Source organism: Macrobrachium nipponense, chromosome 35, assembly GCF_015104395.2.
Source record: "Macrobrachium nipponense isolate FS-2020 chromosome 35, ASM1510439v2, whole genome shotgun sequence".
Taxonomy (NCBI): Eukaryota; Metazoa; Arthropoda; class Malacostraca; order Decapoda; family Palaemonidae; genus Macrobrachium; species Macrobrachium nipponense.
The window spans coordinates 55,661,294-55,682,665 of NC_061096.1; the positions used below are offsets into that span (position 1 = coordinate 55,661,294).

General features: G+C 39.1%; 1 pseudogene; it reads left to right on the top strand.

The window, feature by feature from the left end:
- Nucleotides 1-16,586, top strand: part of LOC135208360 (GMP synthase [glutamine-hydrolyzing]-like) — a 39,188-nt pseudogene extending 22,602 nt beyond the window's left edge.
- The last annotated feature ends 4,786 nt before the right edge of the window (nt 16,587-21,372 follow it).

Here is a 21,372-nt window from a genome sequence, read left to right on the forward strand (position 1 = left end):
AAGTGGAAGCAATTCAGTCGTCCCTCCAGTCCTCGAAACGAGTTTTTGGAACCAGTGGTCCATATCAACTCTGATCTTCCACAGCTCTCTCATATCTTTAGGAAGTATCTTCTCTCGGTCCCTGTTCGGGTTTATGAGAAAGCGCCTATTATAACAGGCGTAGAATATAACGATCCTCTAGAGGTTCGTTACAGGATTGCAAAAGTCCCTACGAATCGTCTCGATCGACGGCAGCAACTACTGACTACAGAGTGGAACTTTTCTTTAGAAGTATGTGAGAGTGTGGAGACTTTAGGGACGTCCTTTCTCATTCATCTCTTCGCTATGTTGAGGACGAAGAGGCTTCTTCTTCTCTGCTCCCTTATTCTTGATCCGGGAGCGGTACCATTAACGCCATCCTATGATATTGAACGGGGATGGATGTTTAGTCTCTTTTCCCCTTTTTTTTCAAACGCTTAGGAATGTAATAGATGATTTATGACGTCACAGGGAGCGACAATGACGCTGATCGCCCCATGTTGGCCTTCAAGATCCTAGATTCACAGAGGTCACGTCCTTCCTGGTTCACTTTCCAAGGACCTTTTCCGAGAGAGTCGGTCTACTCTAACACGAAAGGTATCTATAACCTCTCCGCTCTGAGTCTGACTACGTTCAGACTATCGAGATGTTGACAGCATAAGATTACCGTCTTCCCTTTCCGTTTGAAGAATGGGATAAGCTGGCAGTCACAACTATTAAAGAATACGCAAATATGTTGTTGACGGCCTTTGGGCTCAGAGATTTGCTTCTGTCAAACAACAAAGCCCTTCACGATCTTTGAGTTCTGTGGAATCTCGAAACTCGCTCACCATCTACTTTTTGTCTCACTTGTTTTCTCGGAGTCAAACACTCGTGCGAGATCAGGCGACATATAGTAGCCCTGAGTTTCTTGCTGACGAAGTCGGTTGCGTTTATACACCCCCGTTGATTTAACATGAGACCAGGTTGGACTGTCAGGAATTCGTCCTTTGGGACTGAATCGCCTTTTTGCTCCTCGCTCCTTTCTCCTGGCACCAGAAGCTCGAGTCAGGAGTTGCTCAGGAGTTGATTCGCTAACGACGTTGGGTTGCGTTGATACATCCCCCAAGGTTTGCTTAGCTTGAATCGCCCAGGCAGTCCAGACACTCATCCTTCAGCAAAGAATAGTGCCTTATGGTCTTCAGGGTACAGCCTTGCTGTCCTTGATTCGTCTGACTGGTCGGTCACCTGACTTTAGTACAGACGGACTGACTGTGCATGTCCAGATCGAAGCTTTCAATATGGAACTTAGACGTAGTCTGAAGTTCTTGATGTCAAAGCATTCGAACCTCTCCTACCTGTTAACTTCTTGCACGTGATCAGGAAGGCTTTTTTCTAACCACCCTAGATACGACAAAGAGGGTTAGTGAGGTTTTCAGCCATCGTCAAGAAGTTTTGGCGTTAGAGAACACAAGGCGGTGTGTTCTCTAAGCCTTCCGTTGTGGCCTAAGAATGGAAATCCGTCTAGTTTCTTGGGCCAGGAGCTTGGAATCAAGGATGGCACAAGTTATTGGGCAGGAGCCAGAGAGAGTTTTTGTGCCCTGTCGGGTCTCTCAAGTTTTATCTAAATAAACTCAAGAAAGTCGAAGTCCTTCGGCAGCAAATCTGTAGTGGTTCCGAAAAAGACCAGACTTGCCCATATCGAAGAACACCCACCAATGCTTTATTGTTAAGGAGTTCTTTCAAAAAATCTCCTTCATTGTGTTTGCACAAAGATTTGAAATCATTTTGATTTGTTTAATGCTCACGAGGTGAGGGGCGCGGCCTCGGAAGCATTTCAACAGAGCATGGCACTCAGCAACATCCTGAGTACCATGTTTTAGCAAAGCCAAAAAAAAACTCTGTGTTCACTTCACACTCCCTGCGAGATGTGAAGATGGCATATGAGATCTGCTGCTCGCTAGGGCCATACTTGTCTGCAGACAAACAATCTTGGGGGCAAGAAGTACCAAAAACATCCTTCCAAAAAAGTATCCTATCCGAAAATGGTTAGGAAGAGCTCTTAATTTAGTTGTTGTGCGCCGACAACGGCGACTTATTAACTCTTAAGCCTTAGTTAACACACCTTATTTAACTTTGGCTAGGTTGGTCAGGTGGTGATATATATATTTTTATATATATATTGATTTTACTTCTCAGCCCTAATGGTATGGTCAATATGGTCTAGTCACGTCGTGGTCTCGCCCCTGTTGACAGATCTGGAGTGCACCAGCTATATAGGTCTCTACCTCGCTGGCATCTCTAGTAGCACAAGCAACTTACGTGGCAATAAACCACGAAGCCAGCTATGCTAACAGGTGGAACCAAGATGTAAATCATCTGCATGCATTTGTTTCCCAAAATCCTTCTATTCTGTCCCTTCCCACCTCCAACGGTGGGATTCAGCTATATATATATACTGACAGTAAGTTTCATGAACAAATGATATTGTTATGATACAATAAAGTTTGTTCATACTTACCTGGCAGATATATATAATTAAGTACCCACCCACCTCCCCTCAGGGGACAGTGGAAATAAAAATTATGAATAGAAAATGGGAATGGTTCCTGATACCCGCCTCCCAGCGGCGGGAATAGGTACTAACCACCTGGCCGACCACTGTGTGGTGCCGGAAGTTTTTTAAATTCTGTCGGACTTCAGAAAATACAGCTATATATATATATTGCCAGGTAAGTATGAACAAACTTTATTGTATCATAACAATATCATTTTTATTTTTGGGGCAACTGTATCCTGTACTGTATTTAAGCAGCCTAAGGTTAAATCTTGAATCTTTTTCCTTAATTGAAATTTTGATTACTGAAAGGCATTTTATAAAGATTAAATTAATTCATACATATATTTCCTTATAAATTTTATGTAAATGGTGTGCTGGGTAAAGAATTGAATATGTTATCATTTCCTTTCTTAGTGAATGATTTTTACTGTTGAAATTAGTATGGTATCCATAGTAACATTGCCCAATGAATTAGGAATTTGGAAGTAAACTTTTTATTGGTTTTTGTTTAGAATTATCTGATTTCCTATAATGTCGTATGAAGATTATCAATAACTCTGCTTTTTTGTATCTTTTTTATGTTAATTGAGAATATCCCTTACATTTTCTCAGGTTGCTAATGAAGTAATATCCGAAATGAACTTGAGAGCCGATGATGTGATGTTAGGCCAGGGCACTTTAAGACCTGACCTTATCGAATCGGCCTCCTCTCTTGTTTCCGGCAATGCACAGAATATAAAAACTCATCATAATGACACAGATCTTGTAAGGGTTCTCAGGGCACAAGGAAAGGTTGTAGAACCGCTCAAAGACTTTCATAAAGATGAGGTAAGTTAGGTTTTAAAATATCCCATGAACATCTTGTCTTAACTATGTTGGTGTTATTTGAGTCTTGTAAGTCAGTGCAGTTCACTTTGGTGTTTCTCCTGTTTTACAACGAACGGTTTTGTATAAATTTAGAAAACTATTTCAGATTTGTTATACAATTAATGGTGTTTGTCAATTCAGCTAACTGTGCTTTGGCAATTATGTTATATAATTATTGGTGAAAGTCTAAATTTTTTATTTTGTTGTAGTATACAGAATGGTGAATGTGTGTGTCAGTGCATCTTTTATCTAATTTGTGAGTGAGAATTTATGTTAAATGCAGCCTGTTTTGTTTTTTAATGATTTGCTTTATAATCAGTAGAGAATGAAAGTGTGGATCTGTGGTATAACTATTTATCTATAATTTATCATACAAACAGTTGGTGTTAGTCTCTGTGTCAATTAAATTGGCTTTGGTTTTCGCAAATTTTTCATACAGTTAACATTAATGATGATTAAATATTGTAATCTTTTGTTATATTAAACAGAATGTAACCATTTGTAAGATGAACACTTTTAAACATTGAACTTAATGAATAATATTTTTTCCTAGGTTCGACAAATTGGTAGAGATCTAGGGTTACTAGAGGAATTTGTTCAGCGGCATCCGTTTCCTGGGCCTGGATTGGCAATCAGAGTTTTATGTGCAGAAGAACCTTTTATGGAAAGAGACTTTTCAGAAAGTCAAGTTATTTTAAAAGTCATAGTGGATTATGACAGTAGTGTACAAAAGGTATGTGTGATATTTGTTTGTTTTGTCTTGCCCAGTAGAGGTTCACAATCCCTTATCCAAAACTTCAGGCCAAGCTGTGTTTTGTTTTTTGGATTTTGTCAGATTTTGGAACTGAAGGTTGCTCCTAAATACACTAGCAGATTTAATTTCATACAGTAACACTCCATAGAACTAAAACATATGCAAAATCAGAAAGAACAGTATTTTGTGAATGTATATGTACTAAATGTATCATCTGATCTCGTGTATCATATGATCCTTAAAATTTTGTCCCAATCCAAAATGATTTCATTACAAAGTACCATTTTTTATAGTTATAAATGCATTTTTGGTAATGTACATGAAGATGTGCTTAATTTGCAGGTTCTTTTTTTTTTTTTTTTTTTTTTGGTAGATAATATTAGGATACACATCCTATGCCTGTCTTGGTTTCACTGATAAGGAATGTATAATAGGCCTAGGAGCAAAAGTCCAGTAGATTAAGTGCAGATCTTCATTTATTCAACCAGGCTTACCAAACTTGTGACTTGTTTATTAAGAATTCAAATTTATTACTGTTTCTTACAATGAACAACAACTTGCTACTGCATGCAGAACACTAAAATAAACAACAGCAAGTACTGGCATAAACAACTGAATCGAGATATAGCTGTATGCCGATGGAAGTAGCTGTAACTAACACCCATTTATAAAGAGTTGTGTTAAAGTTGGTGATTTATTTAAGTCTTGCTAATTTTCATTGTAACACCTTAAGCAAGTATGCCACTAAATTTAAAAAGCTGGTTGTAACTGTGGCTGAAGAAACGAATAATGAGCAGACTGCAAAATGTTTTGGAGGCAAAAGCAACATCTGAAACTGGTAATATCACACACATGTCATTTAATTTACTGCATTATTTATTTTAAAAAAAAAAAAAACAATAAAAGTAGTTGCAGTTTTAAACTTTCATTATCTGTGAAAGAAAATGTGCAATCTGAAATAAGTTTCATTCAGAAACTAATGGCAGTGATGCAGTCAGTAAAATGCAATCAACTGAATGTATACAGAACCAGTGGCACATGGTTACTTTCTTCATATTTTTTAATTTGTTCATATTTTATAATATGATATGACATTAATACATACAATATAATTTGATCTAGTAGAACAACAGTGTATGTATTAAGATTATCATTATTCTCAGTACAACTATTATTTGACCTTTGCAAATGGACACCTTTCGATGTAACAAATAGAGTAATAGTGTCTCTCTCTCTTGAAAAAGTAGTTAGAAGTGTTTCTTATAGCAACTAATGTTAATGAAGATGTCGGTAGTTCTCAATCAGCTTCAATTTTGCAAGTAATTGCTTTTCTCCCAAAAATTTTAGTTTTTAGAATAACAGATAAGAGATTGTAAACCTGTAGTAGTCTGTGATTTATTTGTAGGCATAATAAACTTTACTACATTAGATAACTTCTTGGACTTGGACCTAAATTCGACATTCTATTCTATTCTATCATGTTTTTGATAAGCTCACTTAAGGAAATAGTACACATCTAGAAAATAAATAATTTAGCTTCGTTTTCATTCCTGAAGTTTTGTATGTAGTTAATATTCCTCTACTCACAGAACTTTCTTTTTTACCTTTTACCTTCTCTACTGACTAAACTTTCTTTTTTTACCTTTTACTTTCTCCTGCATCACAGAGGGGAGCTTAAATCTTTTCTCAAAAATATGTACTTTGTTATTTTCTTTTCATTAATGTGAGAATTGGGCCCTTCAAAGTGTTCTGAAAGAGGAAAGGTAGCAGGAAATTGGAAATTTTAAATGTTTGATCATCCAAAAATAAGAATTTTTATGTTTATGAATAAATTTTTTGAAACTTTATGACCCCAGATTTATTTTAGGATCATACTAACAACACACAGTATGATAGGGCAAATCATGGGTGGGGAGTCAGCACACCTATTATTTGCCTTATTTTGAGGGGTTGGCATTGGTAACTGCCCTTTTATATGAATAGGGTATCTTGCAGAAGCATGCCTTACTGAATCGTATAGAAAACTGCACCAGTGAAGAGGAGCGCCAGGAACTTCATAGGATCTCGTTAAGCCAAACACTCTTTGCCACACTGCTGCCCATCAAGTCTGTTGGTGTGCAGGTAAGTTTTGTATTGCAATACACTCACTGAACACCTGAATTAGCCCTGGTCACTGACCAACCCAAACTATATCCCCACATATTTACCCACTAAGTGGGTAATTTTAACTTGGTTTTACTAACGTTGCAGGTAAAATCTAGTAAAATGAGCTACCTGTGTTACTGTTGGCAACGCTGCTGCAAATACCGGCAACCAGAGGCCTATTTCCTCAATTATTTCTTGTTCGCCATGCTGTGTGGCTTAGTCCCACATCAGGCGAACTTTTGGTCATCAAGCCCGACCCCATTTAAAGAGGTTTTGCATTTTGGATATCAGATTACGACTTTGGATTGTTATTAACGTCTTTCTCCCAATTTGACTTTGGATAGGTACTTTGTACTCTCTATGGATAAGTTAGAAAATAAATGTCTTTGCCGTTTGCAAACGCCTCTGCCTCTGCTTCATCTACAGTGCGACGATCGAGCCTTCTGCTGCCAGACATGTTGGTGCTTATCGGTTCTGCATGCCCTGCAAGCGTAGGATGAGTACCCTCACACATGATCAACATTCTCTTTTGTTTTTTCGTCTAGGAAGGTTCAGTGTAATACCAGTCAGAGATGTTTGTCTTGGTCAGGAGACAAGGAAGCATTAGAGTTAGTTATCCGAGAAATTGGTGGACAGGTTATCTTCTAGTATGTTTATCCTATTTCTAGCCTGACAAATAAGTTATCTAATAATAGAGATAGTGGTCGTTCCTTTTCAGCTCCCCTGCCTGTTCCAGAGCCAGCTCTAACGGGTCCTTGGGGGTCATGGAGAACCTCAAGCCTCCGAGTGGGTAGGTTCTGCTGGCCCCCCTGTGCAGAGCAGGCAGTGTTGGGAGCAGATTTCCCCTCCCCTCAATGTGTAAGTTTTGAGGATGATGAAAATTTAGGTAAGATACAGACGAGTAGGGAGAATAGGCTACATAGTGTTCAGGAAGAGAAGTGCGGCCTTTTTCAGGTCAGTTTTTATTATAGTAGTTTATAGAGGGACAGTTTGTCTTTAGAGCCTCTTTGGTTTTTCCTGCTTGGAGTTCCTTGCATCAGAAGCTTTCTAGGTCTGTGGTTGGTCGTTCAGGGGTGGTTTCGGGTGTGTCGGTTTTTTGAAGTGTTGAATACTGCTTCTTTGTCTTAAAGGTTCTTTTCCTTCGGAGGATAAATTTCATTCTTGTTGCGATAGTGGTAAACTTGATCAGGTTTCAATTTGACTCTACTTATACGTTATGGTAATTGTTAATATCAACTAATTCTCTGTCCAATGCATATTGACTTAGGATAATTCAGTATGTAGAGAAGTTGAATAACAATTAACTATGGCTAGCCTAGTGTTCTAGATGATATATTGTATGCATAAAACAGTAGCCCAGCCTAAAGTATTCGCTTTACTACATATCGGTATAGTAATTTTTAATAGTGGAATTCTGACTTCGGATAATTTAGTACAGGTGTAAATTGAACACGAAACGAGAATCCGATCTCAGGATAATTCAGTATGAAATGTAGTCGAACAGGAATCAAGATCAGATTTAGTTTGACTTCAGCATTATAAGTGTATTATATGTATCATCATATTAGCATAGTATAAATACTAACTCGGCAGTCAGTTTCTCGTTCTGGAATCAGCTGATGGTGAATACGAGTTTGCGTCACTGTATTTAACTCATTCTTGTCCTGGTTAGCTGGCATGACTGACGTAACAGCTCTTCCCCACTTATTCCATGTTTGTCTCTTGAGGTAAGGCGTGTTTTCAACTATGTTGACATTTAACATAGCCAATAATGGTATCTTGTGCCATATAATCAGAAATCATAAGAAATGTGTAAATTTCATTGCTTTCCAAGAAATTCCCTCCAGTGGCGGAATTCGTTTGTATGACGTCTTCATCCGTTTAGCAGACAAATTGCCGTCAGTAATTACATTATGCTTATGTCAATTACAGTTACAAATATAATTATATACCAGTCGTATTATCAAATTACATCCGACAACTGAAATTGACATTAGGGTAGAGAGTTACATGTAAATTACCTTAAAATATGTAATTGATTAATTTTCAATTAAATTACAATTACACAAGCTTGTCATGAACACACAACATGGTTGTAAGGGGGCGTGGCCTAGGCAGGCAATGGTGCTGACTAGTCAATTTCCTTCGCTCCAGATTCAACCATATCACTTGGTCTCGGCTAATGTTTTTGGATACTTAACTTAAATGGAACGAAGTCATATTGTTCGTCTTATGATGTAATTTAAGTCCAAAATTTGACTAATACGTCTTATTGGAAGCTGGTTTTTCCCTCTGTTTAGATTGCGTAAAATTTAGTGATTCCGTTCGTTCTCACTCGTTTTCATAGGCATTACGAGCCTTACGTTATTAATCTTTTCTGTGTGTGTAACCAACAGTAAATGAGGTCTTTCATGCTAGTAGTTTTCTTTTACCATGACTGCATTTGAATTCATACAAAGCTTGGGAGTTTTATCCATGTTGCTGATGCACGTGCTGCTGCCTACGCTAGCTGCGCAAGAGATGTAGAAAGCCTTATTTTCAAAATGTGCCGATTTTAATTACTAACCCCATCGTAAATTGAATTATTGCAAGACAAATTACTGTAGCTGGAATACTGACTGTATTCATGATCACGTCTTGAATAATTTTCCTGATTTTCTATGATGTTTGTCAAGATTATCGTGGGGGACAGAGTCGGTCTAGTTTCTCTCTCTCCCATTTTTTCTATTAAAACTTATAGTCAAAAATCTTTCTTTACTGGTCATTCTTCGGAGGTCGCTTCAGAGTCTTCTCTCGCTTATCCTGTTACTTTGCCAATAACAGCAGAGCAAGAGTTTTCATCGTTTCATCCTGAAATTTGGGGGCTCTCTCTCTCTCTCTCTCTCTCTCTCTCTCTCTCTCTCTCTCTCTCTCTCTCTCTCTCTCTCTCTCTCTCTCTCAGGGTTAAAGGAAGTAATTCTTGAGGGGCTGCCTCTCAGCACCTTCCAACGGGGCCGGGTCCTGTAGTTCTCAGGTTGCTGGTGTTGATGCTTTAAAGGCGGTTGCAGAGTCTTCTGCAACTCCGTATTTTCGTCCTTTACTTGTCGAGAGACGTAATGTGTCCTCCGTAGTTCTTGCGGGGGCTACGGCAGTTGGAGATTCGTCTGTGCCATCACTGACTGTATCGATACCAGTTGTGTCATCAGCCACTTCTTTCATAGGGTAGTTAGTTATCTTCCTTCTTCAGTTCCCTTTTTTTTTATACCTTAGGTGTGCGAGACCTAACATGCTTACCGTGGTAATTGCCGGGGGGCTACAGCCGCAGGCAGTTCGTCTGCCCCATAGTTAGCACTTTTTGTGCCCTCGGGCCCCTTCTTAGGGTAGCTGGTAATTTCCTTCTACGGCTCCCATTGGTTCCACAGTTTGTAACCTGTCATTAAAGCACCATATGTACTGCACAGTTGGTTCTCTACCTGCAACAATGGTCCGGCGCTAGGTGCTCCAGTGGTTAGTAGTGACTCTCTCTCTCTCTCTCTCTCTATCTCCTCTCTCTCTCTCTCTCTCTCTCTCTCTCTCTCTCTCTCTCTCTCTTCCTTCTGCTTATTTCTCAACTTGTTCCTGCTGCTTTTTCTGTTCTACCTCCAAGGGGTTTCAATGTGGGTTCGGACTTGATTCCGGGGCTTCCGGGATTACTTCCTTCCCTCAATTGATCAATATAGTTTCAGCTTTGGACTTCATTCCAGGTTTAGTATTGGTAATGGGCGTTAGTTGGATTGCGTTTTGTGACCTCTTTGCTCTTATTGGGTGTTGGTCGCCTATTGTAGTCGGCCAGGTGTGAGGTGTCATGTCAGAGTCACTGGCGAGTGCGGAGTTTCGCAGTCGAGCGAGACTGGTTCAAGGTTGTCATCGTCTTGGTTGGTGTGTTTGGCGCAACAGTGTGGGGTTGACTTGCAGGGGTGGGCGTTCATCGCTAAGGTATATTCGGCTCAGGTGTAACGTTATCGTCACTGGGTAGTGAGGGTATGCGCAGTCGAGCGAGACTAGCTCTTACAGGATTTGCAGAACTGGTGACGGTTGGCTCTTGCGAGGGGGTGGACGGTGGTTGGACAGTGGTTACGTCATCATGTTGGGGGGGGAGTGCGGGATTGCGCACTCGAGTATGACTTGCTCAGGAGTTTATCATCGTCTTGTTGGTATATCGTTGTGCAATCAAATCGGTTGGCTCGAGATATGATGGGATCTTGTATGTCGTTAGGTATCGAGCAGCCAGCCAGGCGTAGTAAGTTCCGGTTTCTTGGGTGCTGGTCTTGCGGGGGTTCGGCCTTTCTCCTTCTCCTGTTCCGGTCTTGCCTGACAGGTCTGACAGAGGATAGATACCTTTGAAGAGAGAATCGGTTGCTAGTTGTGGGTTTTTGTTTCTCCGGCAAAGGAAGTGAATATAAACGGATGGTGGACTTTGTTCATTCTCTCTTTCTGCAGTCCAGGCTCCGTAGGAATCTCACAGTTAATTCAAGTAGTGTTTGATAAGTCATATTCAACTAAACCAGTAGTCTCTCAAACATCAAGTAGGCTGATCTGGGTTTGGGGAGGGGCATTTTTTGGGGAAGACGACTTTAGGCTAGCATCAGTTTCTGTATGAGGTAGCAGGTAACTCATCTGCCGGAGTTTGAGTTCTGGTTTACGAGTTAGTTGAGGTTTTTCTCTATTGGGTTCCTTCATTGATTCGTGTGGTAGGAGTTACGGATCACGAGTCTTGTATTTGGAAGGCACCTTTCACAGCCAGTGGGAGGCCTTGTCCCACTCTGTGTGGGTGTGGTGAGAGTTGATGGGTGTTTCTCAGATCCTGGACTGTTTGTCAACCTCTTCACTTTGGTTTCGAGGGGGTTTGTGTACCAGACTAACATTTCGGATGGTTGTACTATGTTCTAGTCAGAGAGAGGAGGGACTTCTTGTTAAATCATCTGCCTCAGTGCTATCCGGACATTCATAAGAAGGGGTAGAAGGGGTTCTTGGTCAAGTGTCTGTTGGTTCTTCATTGCTTTCGGAGCCTTGTCGTTGGAGCTGTGTCAAAGGGCGCTAAGTATCGCGGATGACTACCCTTCGGCTTCGGGAGGAATGTTTCGTTGTCGGCGATCGTGTAGGTGGTTATTTGAGAGTGTGTATGGAATTTCAGTTTCTTCAGAGAAAGATTACTCACGGGGTCCTGTTGTTGTGGTAACTCAGTTTTTAATAGTTGCTTGGTAGAGTTAGGTGTTTAGAAGTTTAGTGGAGGGTAGTGATAGTCCAAAAATGAACTCGAGTGTTTCTGTTGGTCAAGCGTAGACTGAGTGTATTGTTCCTTTAGGCCCTGGAGGTTAGGCAGATCCGATGGTCATGTTGGAATAAACTACAACTTTTCAGCACAAGTCATCTACATCAATGAGCAGAGAGAACTGAAGGGTCCTGCACACTCACTTCTCTCCATACATGAGAGGCTAGATAGCCACATGGGAGGTTCACCATTTCCCCTCCATACATGAAAGGTATAGAATACCACATGGGAGGTTCTTCGGACCTTGGACTCGACACTGACGGTATGGTACTTCCTCTGCAAGCATCCTCACCTACTGAGCTGTATGACCAGGTAAGGAGATTGTTTTTACCTCCATGAATAAGAAGTATAGCTTACCACATGGGAGGTACTTCTGACTCAGACGGTACCTTAGACTTAAGGGGGCCGGCCGGAACCTCTATATATGGAGGTATAGGGCGAAAAATGCAAAGTCATGAAAAAATTCATGGAGCTTCATATGGCAATTGAGAATACGTATACGAAATATTTAGTCAAAATTCCTCTTACTTTCGTAGTTACAGGGTAATTAGTTAACGTAACTCAATAATAATCGTAAAACATTGATCCGTACAAGAAAATGCAATATTTCTTCTATTATCGTAAATTTTGATAATTATTGTCAAAGAAATTGGGAGAAAGAAATGGCATCTGTAGACATTCCCCGAGTCGAGAAGGAGACTTCAGGCTCAAGCTACCAACTTTTAGTGCGATCACAGACGTCGAGTAGTCTACACGTTCCATTTCACGTCTGACATTCGCCTGCTTTCAAGTATGTTTATGTATGTTTCGGCAAGAATTTCATCATGCCAATGAGGAAAAGACAAGGGAAACATCTCGCTAACATACAGACGAAGAAAAATCGCTCAAGAATTATTACAGAATATCAAAATATATGCGTAGTTAGTGAAGAGAGAGGGGAGGGTTGCTTAGTAACGCCCCCGTCTTGCTTGACAGCACACGTCACACTGTGCCTAAGGCCTACGATCTTTATGATAAATAACAAAGTTTTGGGTTTTTAATACCCAAAAATGGAATATGAAATTCATAATAATCATGATTTATTAAATTGTCTTTGTAAAAAAAAGTGACGCCTTCGAGTTTTACCTCTTGACATTCTCTTGCAATTACGTTTGTTTATCTTTGTTTCGGGCAAGAATTTCATCATGCCAAAGAGGAAAATACAAGGAAAACATCTCGCTAACACACAGAAGAAGAAAATTCGCTGTAATAAGCAGAGTTAGTGAAGGGGAGAGAGAGAATTGCGTAGGAAGGAGTGCCCCATCTTGCCTCAAGCAGTGCCCCAGGCTGCAATATATGAGCAAAGGGATCATCATTTATGATTAAATTATGATAAATAAAATAGTTTTGGTTTATTAATACACAAAAAACAAATATACATTCATAATAATCATTATTTATTAATATTGTCTTTATAGAAATACGAAGGAAAACTTTGAACGCCCGTATCTCAAACTATACTTATTGACCTTCAAAATCTATCTTCTCACTTAGTTTTGAAGCTATAACATTGGAATTTGGTATATAACTCAGAAAGACATTATAGAACAATCAAATAGAGCCCTTTTTTCCAATTTTTGTTTTGTTTTTTTTTTTTATAAATTTTTTTCTCCTGATTTATAGGGTTTATTTTTTTTACCATATTGAAAAAAAATTCATATCCAGCAAAAAAATTACTTTTAGAAAAAAAACTCTCATTCGATTGGAAGTCTACATCAGGTCTATATATGGTAGTAATCCCAGGTCTTAATATTAAATATCAAGGGAGGAGATAGAATTTGAAAAATGGTTATTTTCGGGATAAATCGCCCTGGCGTCACAAAACCGAAGGTCAGAGGCGAAAATCATATGCGGTTTGGAGATGTCACAAGTCACCTTATTAAGTGGTATGAATATCAAAGTCCTGTCCTTAAAATAGGGCATTAACCGGCCGGCCCCCTTAACACTGATGTTGAAGTACAGTGGGACATCGCTTAGTCGTGGATCAACAATCACGGAATCAGTCATTCACAGGTTTTTTCTTGGACCCCTTCTCATGCTATATCGCTGGTATGAATTGCAGCATTGCGGGACAAACGTGTTGCGTATGCGATGTTTATCGGTAGGCTAGTTAATGTATTATAGTTAATGATTAATAAAATAATTATTTGAAATGAGTACATACTGATTATTTATACATTTTATTGGCATATTCTAAGCTTTTAGCTTCTCGGGTTTAGATGTCAGATTCATAGACTAGGCTACAGTAGCAACTGCTAACATAGGCTAGGCTTATTGCTGAGGGACATATGCTAAAGTCCTAATATATGCAGTAAAAATGGGGTTGAACATTACATGCAGTTAAATATTACTCAAGTATGTACAGTATTTTGCCTTTTTGGAGTCCTATTTCTTCTGTCGGATTGGCGTCGTAACCTTAGAACATCTGTTGTAAGCCTGGAAATATAATTTACTGGGGTGTTTTTGTAGGGCTTGGAACGAATTAGGCAATTTACATGTAAAATGCGGTTCAAGATACGAAAAGCTCAGGTTACGAAGGCCGCCTCGGAACGGATTAATTTCGTATGTCGAGGTACCACTACTAGTCATGGTAGTAATAATGTTTGGAATATACGTAACATTCATTTTGAATACAAAATATCATTGTTATTCTGGTAGTAAATAATAGTTTAGAATGATCATATGTACTCTGCATTGTTAGGGGATTGTGGCAGCAATGAAACAAACAAAATATCTTTTTCCTTTTAGGCTATGTGTTTAAGAAAAACATGACAGAATCGGCTTTGCGACTTCTTTTATTTTGATATTTTTAATGATACAATAACTATCATTTGTACTACTAACACACCATCTTCACATAACTAATGTACGGTTACTAATTTTGCATTTTTATGCTAGTTTTCATTTTCTTAAAGTAATTTAGCAAGAAAATTTTCAATCTAGCATCTGGCTGGAAAACTTGCATTTGTTTTCAAATACATCTAGCATACGTAGTTTGACATCAAATCTTTGTAATGTTAAGTTGAATATTTTTTTTTTATTCTACTATGTTTTATGTATCATGTAAGAAAAAAGAACAAAATCTTGCAAAACCATTTTCAAGAATTGAACAGAATAGGTTTCGAAATTATTAGGAATCATGTAACGTAATGTACAGGAATCATGTAACGTAATGTACAGGTACACTGTGTATGTTAGAAACATGTTTGAATTGAAAAAGAGAGCAATCGGTTGAAATTGGCTGGTTGGCATTGTTGTCTATGATGTGAATTTTTTAGCACTTTATGGAGCAAAATCTAGCAAGAAACTGCCATTCCCATTTTGTTTATTTTGTTAGTGAAGTCTTGTAGTACGTATACGCTGCGTTCCGTAAATTGTACCTATATAAACGAGTTAATTATGTGGCATCCGATTGCACTGCAAAATCGTCGCCATCTTTATCAACATAATGTTGATGATTACCCATATGATTTACATAATTTTGATATTTCTCTTACCTCTCTCCCTCTTTCCTTTTATCACGTGAGTACGTAATAGCAAATGCGTATGTAGGCTTCTAGCTATAATCCATAGGCTAGTAGGCTACATATGTTTTTAAGGCTAATGTTGTAAAAATAACTTTGAAACAGTCTTGAATTTAGTTTAAGGTGATAGTTGAAGACATATTTGGTGTTTGAACTAAAGTAGTCAGTTATAAACATTGGAATAGTGGGCTTGGGTGGGTTAACTATTAAAGTAGGCAGTTTTAAGCAATTTTTGAGAGGGTTACCAGGATAACACAGGTATTTACTTATCAAGGGGGGTTCTGAGCCCTATCCCTTGCAATTATCAAGGTCCTACTGTACTCTCTTTGCAAACATCTTCACCTCCGAGTTAGATAACTAGGTGAGGATACGTGCATTTATACATGGTAGGTTGTTTATGAGTTACCTGCGTGTATGTTCCCTGGACAGGTTGGGCTGAATTAGAGTGATCCCACTTCCGTGTAAATGTTGTTGATCGGGCTAATTCAGGTGTTCAGGGATTGTATTGCAATATGAATTTTTCATAGTAAAACTAATATTGTAATACTTACCTGAACACCTGAATAGTTCCCACCCTCCTCCCCACTTCAGTTTGATAGTGAATGATTCAGTTGAGAAAACAGGCCTCTGGTGGCTGGTATTTACAGCAGCATTGCCAATGGTAACACAGGTAACTCATTTGACTAGATTTTACCTGCAGCGTTGGTAACACTGATAGTTAAAATTACCCACTTAGTGGGTAAATATGTGGGGATATAGTTCGGGCTGGTCAGTGACCAGGGCTAATTCTGGTGTTCAGGTAAGTATTACAATATTAGTTTTACTATGAAAACTTCATTATTGTGTTTGTTGCTATTTAGTTATGTATTTTGTGTAATGATGTATTATATGAGTATATTTATTCATAGATGTTTCTTAGTCAGCTGTTGTCATTTTTTGATACATATACTACTGTAATATGAGTTTGCATACTACTGTAATATGAGTTTGTTTATATACAGGTATTCCAGATACTAGGCTTGCACTGATTATACTTTATGGAAGTTTTATTTGATACCATAGTTATGCCTCCCTTAATCTTATTTTCATTCATTTCAGGGAGACTGTCGTACTTACAGCTATGTCGTTGGGTTATCTTGTGACTCTGATCCTGTATGGGAAGACTTGATTCTGTTAGCGAGGATAATCCCAAAAATTTGTCATAACGTCAATAGAATTTGTTTTATTTTCGGTGGAGCAGTAAAAGACCCAGTCCATGACGTGACACCCACCACTTTAACAAATGGTGTTTTGGCTACTTTGCGGCAGGCAGATTTTCTAGCAAATCAGGTATTGTTTATAATCTTGACTTCTGTTCAAGGTTTATGTCGAGTTTTATTCGTGTTAATTGATATCACAGACCTTGACTAACATGGACACATTGCAAATGATGTGTGTTGTGATTTTGATTTTTCTTTTCTCCAGGTACTAGCTGAACTTGGTTTCATGGAAAAGTTTGTCACAGATGCCTGTTGTTTTAATCCCCATACACTTTGATCGGGATACTGTAACCAGGTCACCCTCTTGTCAGCGTTCTGTTGTGCTGAGACCTTTCATCACTCATGATTTCATGACTGGCATCCCTGCATTGCCAGGGAAACACATCACACCAGAGGTAGGTTGGTTCATTGATTGTGATTATCCCTGAAGTAGCAACAATTTTGGTTAAAAAGCCAAACTCACTCAAACCCTCACTTTAAAATTACATTGACGACATGATTCTCTCTCTCTCTCTCTCTCTCTCTCTCTCTCTCTCTCTCTCTCTCTCTCTCTCTCTCTCTCTCTCTCTCTCTCTGTAGGGGGAGTATTGCACAGTAGGCAGTAGTCAATGGTTTTTGCAGTGTCCGCAGTGTCCCCCCAACAGCCCCAAACTGCGACCTCATTTAAACCTGGTACTTTGTTTCTGTTCAAACCGACTTTCTACCATCTGCCATCCCACTCCCTCTTTGCTTTATTTCATCTTAGTGATACTGTGAGGATTTCCTCCTTGTACATCTTAAGAAAAAAAATTTAAAAGAATAAAATTTATTATATATAATAAAAACTTAGATTAGTGTAAGGAGCTGACAGCTACCACAGGCATCAGAACAGAGGCTTTGGAACCTCTTTAAATAATGCAGGGCAGATGCTTGCGGGTTTCCAAAGACCAGGATTGGAGGCATCCTGAGGCAACTGGGGATGCATAGATGGACTGTTGCTATTTTGCCCCGTTAAGCTCACTCCTTCGTGTAATGAATGACCACCCCTGCAACCACTACCCTGTGAGTGAAGGCTAAACTACTCAGATGTTGCAGAGCTTTTGTGCCTTGTTGGAGTCCTAGCCGACCAAAAACCCCAGACGAGCTTCTGTTCCATTGATTGTGGAACTTCCTACCCGTGAGGCCCTGCTGATGTGGCCATTGTGGCCATTCCTTTGGGATTTTCATGGTTGGAAGAGAAGCATTTGTGTTGAAAGATTCTGGCTGTTCATGGCTGTTGGATGTTTAGTACTTTAAGAGATGCTGCTTTCACTCCTGGTGAAAAATCATTTGCTTAGGCAAAGTACATTGCTCAGTTGGGAGCTGTGACGCGTTTGGGATCATCTAACAACGGGGAGACCGTATGTTAGTTTGGCAGCGATAAAAGGTATCCTGGCGACGAACTGTGGAAAACTGTACATTGATAAGTGGATGCGGCGACTATCGGAGTACTCAACCACCTTCCTTTTTTTCTTTTCAACTGGTCACAATAAAAAGAATATTGAATTAAAAGCGCAGATAGAAATATTGAAACCAAGACACAAACAGAGATGACTCGAGAAAAGTTAAAATTGAACCACATGCAAAATTCAGTGTAAACAAGTGGTGCGTAGATCACAAAGAGGCATGCGCATCAAAGTTAGGTAGTCTCAGTCTCTCCTGTCAACAAGAATAGGAGATAGCTAAATTGAGGAGGGAAGTGAAAGAATTAGCCAAGGAACTAAAGTAGTTGACAAAAGGACAAACTCGCAGGTAAGAAAAGAGAAGACAGGATGGAAAAGGAAACTGGAGATCTACAAAGAGAAGTTACAAACCTTAAGAGAGAGAAATAGGAATTAAACAACGACATAGTAAAAAACGGAGAGTATAGTGGAGATTAGAAAACAATTGCTAAAGACCAAGAAAGAAGCTTACAGGGATAAAAATAATGAATTCAAGAGCTGTTGGTAGAAGAGTAATAGCAGGCACAAAACATGATTGTCCCCCAAAAGGAATCAACACAACGAATAGATTTGCTGTGCTCTCGGAAACAGAAGAGGAAACAATCTTAATTGGAGACTCGTTAGTAAAAGATCAGGGGTTAAATTTTGTGGCTCAAAGTAGAAGTAAGAGAAAAATTAATTCTTATCCAGGTGCAAGAGCAAAGAAGATAGCCAAGGCTGTGAAAAAAATAAAGGTAAATTATAGAGAAAGTGTTATCATAGTGCAGGGAGGAGGAAATGACTTGTTTCTAAAAGATGGAAGAACTGGCTAGACAGAAGGTCTTGCAGCCAACCTGACAAATTTTGTGGAGAACATCCTTGAGAAAACTGATAATGGCATTCTTATAGTACTTTTGCCCTGAACCAATGTAAGCCACTACCCTTAGCAAGGCAGTTGGAATCAATGACATATGGGAGCTAATATGCCAAGAAAAAGGTGTTAGCTTTGTAAACTTTTGAGACAGATTTATAAGGAATAGGAATGTATATAAAGAGATGGAACTCGCTTGAATTTGGAAGGAGGAAAACTAATAGGAAACCTTCTCAACAAAAACCTCATGAAACACCTCAGTGAACTGAACATTCAAGGAAAGAAGATAGAAAGCACCGAGAATCTGGTTAGTAATAGCACTGCAGGAAACATTGACAGTAAGGGAAACTAATAAAGCTACCAAGGACAAAAGAGAAGATGGAAAAGTCCCTCAAAGTGGTGCAGTTTAATGCAACCTATTTGGAACAAAGTAGATCTCTTCAAAGCATTTGTATCAAGTGAAGAATTAGACATACTAGGTATCACAGAAACATGGATACAAGAGACTTCATAGGAGAGTACCAGATAGCTGGATATAAATTGTTCAAAAAAGATAGACTCAATAAAAAAGGTGGAGGTGTTATGTTATATGTCAGGGATCACCTCATTCTAATAGTGTGTAAAATCACAACCATGCAAGAAGTGGTTGGCATCAACATAAACAGTCCAGGGAAGAAGTAACTAATACTAGTGTACAGACCTACCCACCAACCACAAATGTCTGATGAGGAGCTGTATGCACTACTTAGACAAGAAATAAACAACAAACTGTATAATAATGGGAGATTTCAGTACAGCATTACACTGGGACACGATGACCACATCAAACATGGAAGGAAAGAGACAGATATTGTAAAAAAATTAATTCCTCCACCAATGGGTTGACAAACCTACTAGAGGAAGCAACATGCTAGACATTGTCCTATCAACAGAAGGCGAAAATCTATGGAAAGGTGACCGTAAAATTATTATGTTTCAAATTAATGTTATGCATAAAAAAGAGAAGATATCAATGGGATTAGAATACCGTCAACAAGACCTAAAAAAGCTAAAGGAGTACGTTAAAAATCTAGAGTATGACGAGAACACAGGCATAGATAAGTACTGGGGAGCCTTTCTAGAGGAATACACAGAAAAATGCTCTGGATGTATACCATTACAGCAAATACTAACAAATGGCAACCCTGAACCTAAGTGGTTCAACATAGATTTGTTCAAATGGAACAAACCTTCGGTCTTAATAACAGGATAATGCCCAGTGCCCAGCTGGATCCGGTTAAATCACAGATGAAACCGAGGAATCACGTGAGATCTGGCAACGCGTCCATATATCAGGTGAAAAGTGGTCAAGGACCACGCACCTATGCCACAGCATCAGTCCTTTTTTAAACCACCTGGACGAGATTGTGGTTGATTTCTCGGCTTTTACCCAGTTCATTGCCCCTTTTTTGCTTGTGTTTCTGTGTGTGTGCATGTGTGCTTTTATTATGGCTTCTTCTGCTGCTTCTCAGCCTCATCAACGTGTGTGCCCCGGAACTCCAGGTTTTCCGTTTTCTCGTTTTTTGGCTTCGTCAGCGACGGACGCTCACATCACTTGTAGTAGGTGTCGTTCTGACGTTTGTACAATAACGAATCCCTGCATGGAATGCCGTGCGTGTCATATTGAAAATAAAATAAGAGAAAGAGACAGAGTGCACAAATCAATGAACCCACACCCAACACCAGAAGAAGCAAGCAGGCATAAAGAAATCTGTAGAATGGTGGACAAGTTAATAAGAAATTCAATATCTGAACCAGCTAATTAAATGTGAAGGGGCAGAACCGTTGGACCAAATAATATGTACAGAAGAGGACATTAAAAACAAAATAGACAAACTCAACAAGTTCAAATCTCCTGGACTGGATGGGATTCATCCAAGAGAAATTAAAGAGCTAAAAGAGGAAATAGTTCCTCACCTATATAAACTCTACAGGAAAAGTGCAGAACAAAGAAAGGTAGTTCCTCACCTATATAAAGTCTACAGAAAGAGTGCAGAACAAAGAGGCACCAAAAGGATGGAAACTAGGTAATGTGCCCCAGTTTACAAAAAAGGTCTAAGAGAAGACCAGGAAATTATAGACCAATCTGTCTAACGTCGGTCGTTTATAATATTTTTGAGTCCACAGTTGCAGATCAAATTGTAGATCACATTGATAGAAACAACTTGCTGTTAAGCAGTCAGCACGGCTTCAGACAAAACAGATCCTGCCTATGAAACCTATTGGAGTTTTTTCATAACATGCTTAGTGTTTACGACAGTAGTAGGGCAATAGATATACTCTACTTAGATATTCAATAGGCCTTTGGCAAAGTTCCACACAAGAAACTAATGACGAAAGTTAGAGCTTAAGGAATTGTAGGAGAAATAGGAGACTGGATCGAAGGCTGGCTAACTTATAGGAAACAGAGTCGTAATAAATGGTGAAGAATCAGAATGGGCAGATGTAACAAGTGGAGTTCTTCTCTTGTTTTTGAGTTACATTAATGACATTGATGTAGGCTTAACTAGCAGGATAGCCAAATTTGCAGATGACACCAAACTAGGTGTAAATGTAGTAGACCCAGATACAGTGGAAAGTTTAAGAAA